This window comes from Oncorhynchus masou, chromosome 32 (genome assembly GCF_036934945.1).
Source record: "Oncorhynchus masou masou isolate Uvic2021 chromosome 32, UVic_Omas_1.1, whole genome shotgun sequence".
NCBI lineage: Eukaryota > Metazoa > Chordata > Actinopteri > Salmoniformes > Salmonidae > Oncorhynchus > Oncorhynchus masou.
Genome location: NC_088243.1, coordinates 26849226 through 26855382, shown reverse-complemented (window position 1 = coordinate 26855382; position 6157 = coordinate 26849226).

The following is a 6157-nucleotide window of genomic DNA, read 5'->3' as shown; positions in this document are numbered from 1 at the left end:
CCACAAATGGGTTGTTACCTTGTATCACTCTTCTCATTTCATCTCTCTTGATCGGCTCAATTCATTGTCCCATTTTTAACCAGAAATCTAAAGCTCAATGTCAGACCTATTGATTCCTTCATAAAAGACCAATGTTTTCAATCACACAATCTACTGTAAGACCCAACACAAAGTATTGATTTAGTGTTTTTTTGATCCAATAATGTGCATATACACAGTGCCTTCAAAGTATTCAGACCCCTTGACCCTTTATATATTTTGTTGCGTTACAGCCTTATTCTATAATGGGTGAAATAAATCCTCATCTACATACAATGACAAAGTGAAAACGGGGTTAGAAATGTTTGCAAATAAAGGGAAAAAAATACCTTAAGTATTCAGACCATTTCCTATGAGACTTGAAATTGAGCTCAGGTGCATCCTGTTTCCATTTTTTTTAATGCTTTGTACAACTTAATTGTCATCCACCTGTGGTAAATTCAATTGATTGGACAGGATTTGGAAAGGCACACTCCTGCCTATATAGGGTCCCACAGTTGACAGTGCATCTCAAAGCAAAAACCACACCATGAGGTGGAAGGAATTGTCTGTAGAGCGCTGAGACAGGATTGTGTCTGGGGAAGGGTACCACAAAATGTCTGCAGCATTGAAGATCCACAAGAACACAGTGGCCTCTCATTCTTAAGTGGAAGAAGTTTGGAACCACCAATACTCTTCCGAGAGCTGGTCGCCCAGCCAAACTGCGCAGTCGAGGGAGGAGGGCCTTGGTCAGGGAGGTGACTAAGAAGCTGATGGTCACTCTGACAGAGCTCAACAGTTCCTCTGTGGAGGTAGGAGAACCAGAAGGACAACCATCTCTGCAGCACTCCACCAATCAGGTCTTTATGGTAGAGTGGCCAGGTGGAAGCCACTCCTAAGTAGTGGACACATGACAGCCTGCTTGGAGTTTGCCAAAAGGCACCTCAAGATTCTCTGGTTTGATGAAACCAAGATTTTACTCTAGCCTGAATGCCAAGCGTCACATCTGGAGGAAACCTAGCACCATCCCTACGGTGAAGCATGGTGGTGGCAGCATGTTGTGGGGATGTTTTTCAGCAGCAGGGACTGGGAGACCAGTCAGGATTGAGGCAAAGATGAACGGAGCAAAGTACAGAGAGATCCTTGATGATAACCTCCTCCAGACCTCAGACTGGGGCGAAGGTCCACCTTTCGACAGTGACTTTCTAAGCACACAGCCAAGACAGTGCAGGAGTGGTTTTGGGACAAGTCTTGCTCTCCATCCAACCTAACAACATGAGAGGATCTGCAGGGAAGAATGCAAGAAACTCCCCAAATACAGGTGTGTCCAGCTTATAGTGTCATACCCAAGAAGACTCGATTCTGTAATCGCTGGCAAAGGTGCTTCAACAAAGTACTGAGTAAAGGGTATGAATACTTATGTAATTGTAATAAAGTTTATTTTTATTTTTTATTAGCTCAAATTTCTAAACCTGTTTTTGCTTTGTCATTTTCGGTATTGTGTTGATTGATGGGGGGGGGGGACTGAATTTAATACATTTTAGAATAAGGCTGTAATGTAACAAAAGGTTGATAAAGTCAATGGGTCTGAATACTTTCCAAAGGCACTGTATTCCTAGACCTGTGATGGCGCATGAGGCCATGTTTTTTTCATGCTATCTAGATTAAGTGATGTATTTTTACCAGTCCTCTATAAAGCCTTCCAGATTCTGAACATATTAGTGTTCATATATTTTCCCCACCCCTTGGTATGGAATTAAGGTGGTCTCTAAAAGATCAACTCTAACCGCAAGTGATCCTAGCCAACAGATTGGACCTTTTTTCTTAACTGATTATACCGTAGCAGTACCCTATAACATTATCCACTCATGCATGGACAACAGGAATGGAGTTAATGTCACATAGGTGTACATTTTGTGCATCCATGTTTGTGGGGTGTTTTACCCTGAAGTGGGGGACGATATAGTGTGTAGTACAGTAGACTGGTGATGAATTGCAGATTTTACTACTGCTTTTATGCAGTGTTACACACTCACCCAGCTCAAATTAGGGTGGGAACGTAGGGTACACTCCCTCTCTTACACAATGCTCACATATTTCATATTATACACATTACTAGCGTTTCAAAAACTTGGTCCTTGGGTCCAAGTGGTGCAAGTTTAGTTTTTTTGCCCTAGAGCTAACCAGTTGATTCAACTAATCATCAAGCTTTGATAATTTGAATCTGCAGTGTAGTTTTAAGGCAAAAACCAAAACGTGCATTCCTTTGGGTCCCGAGGACCGAGTTTGGGAAACGCTGCATAATACATATGCATATGTCCCAAGCACTAATGCTTGGGACATATGGCCTCGAGCTTAGTGTCGAAGCATTGGCCCTGCCATGGATGTGGCTTGTCTGTGTTTGCCTGTCTGCATCCATGGGGGAGATGCAGCTTGGGATGGTCCAGGGGCGTCCACCGCGACAAATTTTGAACCGTGGCAGGGATTACATTAAATGTCAACATAATGTCATGAGCCCTGTTAGGTTAAATGGTGCTAAGTGCCATGCAATTGATGTATCGGGTATAATTTGCTTTGTTATGATGCGTTATGAATGGTCTGGTTGGGGAGGGGAGGTTTTATCTTGTGTCCCTGATTTAGCCAATGTACAGTTGAAGTCTGAAGTTCACATACACTTAGGTTGGAGTCATTAAAACTCGTTTTTCAACCACTGCACAAATTTCTTGTTAACAAACTATAGTTTTGGCAAGTTGGTTAGGACATCTACTTTGTGCATGACACAAGTCATTTTTCCAACAATTGTTTACAGACAGATTATTTCACTTAGAATTCACTGTATCACAAATCCAGTGGGTCAGAAGTTTACCTACACTAAGTTGACTATGCCTTTAAACAGCTTGGAAAATTCCAGAAAATTATGTCATGGCTTTAGAAGCTTCTGATAGGCTAATTGACATAATTTGAGTCCATTGGAGGTGTACCTGTGGATGTACTTCAAAGCCTACCTTCAAACTTAGTGCCTCTTTGCTTGACATCATGGGAAAATCAAAAGAAATCAGCCAAGACCTCAGAAAAAGAATTGTAGACCTCCACAAGTCTGGTTCATCATTGGGAGAGATTTCCAAACGCCTGAAGGTACCACGTTTATCTGTACAAACAACAGTACGCAAGTATAAACACCATGAGACCACGCAGCTGTCATACCACTCAGGAAGGAGACGCATTCTGTCTCTTAGAGATGAATGTACTTTGTTGCGAAAAGTGCAAATCAATCCTAGAACAACAGCAAAGGACCTTGTGAAGATGCTGGAGGAAACCAGTACAAAAGTATCTATATCCACAGTAAAACGAGTCCTATATCGACATAACCTAAAAGGCTGCTCAGCAAGGAAGAAGCCACTGCTTCAAAACCGCCATAAAAAAAGCCAGACTACAGTTTGCAACTGCACATGGGGACAAAGATCGTACTATTTGGAGAAATGTCCTCTGATCTGATGAAACAAAAATAGAACTGTTTGGCATAATGACCATCATTATGTTTGGAGGAAAAAGGGGGATGCTTGCAAGCCGAAGGACACCATCCCAACTGTGGCACGGGGGTGGCAGCATCATGTTGTGGGGGTGCTTTACAAAATAGATGGCATCATGAGGCAGGAGAATTATGTGGATTATATTAAAACAACATCTCAAGACATCAGTCTTAAACTTAAAGCTTGGTCGCAAATGGGTCTTCCAAATGGACAATGACCCCAAGCATGTTTCCAAAGTTGTGGCAAAATGGCTTAAGGACAACAAAGTCAAGGTATTGGTTATCACAAAGCCCTGACCTCAATCCTATAGAACGTTTGTGAGCAGAACTGAAAAAGCGTGTGCGAGCAAGGAGGCCTACAAACCTGACTCAGTTACACCAGCTCTGTCAGGAGGAATGGGCCAAAATTCACCCAACTTATTGTGGGAAGCTTGTGGAAGGCTACTCAAACTGTATGACCCAAGTTAAATAATTTAAAGGCAATGCTACCAAATACTAATTGAGTGTATGTAAGCTTCTGACCCACTGGGAATGTGATGAAAGAAATAAAAGCTGAAATAAACCATTCTCTCTACTATTATTCTGACATTTCACATTTTTAAGTAAATTGGTGATCCTAATTTACCTAAGACAGGGATTTGTTACTAGGGTTAAATGTCAGGAATTGTGAAACACTGAGTTTAAATGTATTTGGCTAAGGTGTATGTAGACTTCCGACTTCAACTGTATGTACTGAACAAAAATATGAATGGGACAATTTCAAAGATTTTACTGTGTTACAGTTCATATAAGGAAATTAGTCAATTGAAATAAATTCATTAGGCCCTAATCTATGGATTTCACATGACTGGGAATACAGATATGCATCTGTTGGTCACAGATACCTTTAAAAGTTAGGGGTGTGGATCAGAAAAACTGTCAGTATCTGGTGTGACCACCATTTGCCTCATGCAGTGTGAATCTTTTCCTTCGCATAGAGTGATTGTAGCCTGTGGAATGTTGTTCCACTCCTCTTCAATGGCTGTGCGAAGTTACTGGATATTGTCTGGAACATGATTGTCGATTCAGAGTGAACATGCTCAATGGGTGAGTATGCAGGCCATGGAACAACTGGGACATTTTCAGCTTTATTTCAGAACTTTCAATTCTCTGGCAATAGCTCTGGTAGACATAATTGCAGTCAACATGCCAATTGCACACTCCCTCGACTTGAGACATCTGTAGCATTGTGTTGTGTAACAAAACTGCACATTTTAGAGTGGCCTTTATTGTCCCCAGCACAAGGTGCACCTGTTTTAATAATCATGCTGTTTAATCAGCTTCTTGATATGCCACACCTTTTAGGTGGATGGATTATCTTGGCAAAGGAGAAATACTCAGTAATGGATATGAACACATTTGTGGCACAACATTTGAGAGAAATACGCTTTTTGTGCATATGGAACATTTCTGGGATCTTTTATTTTAACTCATGAAACATGGTACCAACACTTTACATGTTTCATTTTTTTTCAGTGTAATTGAAATGTATGTACTCTGAATATAGTCCAGTTTATTTGAGAGGAATAGAGTAAATGTATCAGATTTAAAGTAACATAATACCATCAATGAATTAATACTTTACATACCAAAGATTTTTGGGGGATGCTATTCCGTCTGTTCTGTCTGTTTCTTTTAAACAATCATGTTAATCATCTGTAAATGTCATTGTAGTTGTTTACTATCACCCTTTTGGTGCATCTCAATTTCTGGAATTGAAGTTAAATAACGAAGATCATTTTTCATTCATATTGCATCTCTTTCACCCCTCTTCCAATAGAGCCCCACAGTGGAGGTGTCATAATACCCATAAAACCTAGCAGTCAAACAGGGAAATGGTTCCAATCGCCGGGGTTAGCCTACACAAAACACAGGCCTTATTTTAAGTGTTTCTAAAATTGGAACCATTTCCCTGTGACCACTAGGTTTTATGGGTATTATGACTCATACTGTGGTATTCTATTCAGATCTGTGAATGTGACCAGAGGAATGACCAATGTCCCAGTTACTGGTAGAGCTGCATTAAGCCAGCCAGAGGGGGCCAGTGTTATTAACTGTGTCAATTAGAGTTGCGTGGATCCACGCATTCTCACAGACAGTAGTGGACTGTGAGGAGAAATTCCACTAAAGTGATTGATCAGAGTTTTCAGAGTGGTGTCTGAATTATTTGATGGTCAACATTAACATGTTATGAAGTCTCTGAATCCTTAAACACAGTTCTCAAAGACCGTGCCAAGAAGTCCCATATTTTAGCTTTTGCTTAAAGTCCAGAAGAGACCATAACTCACCATTGGGTGAATATACTGTGAATGTTACATATTTCCTGTGGTTATTTGTCGATTTGCATTTTGAGGTGTATGTAATATGGCAGACTCATTAGATCCGAATCCACCTGCATCTCATAATTAATCACGCTGCCCTGATATTCCTCCAAATCAAAAAGCGGGCTCATCAGCAGCGGCCATCATCAAACGGAGCTGTCCTGTCATCTGCCTGGCGTTGTTTAGTGACTGTCATGCTCTGTTACTCATGGCAGGAACCCATTTGAGCCTGACTAATGCAGACATAGCA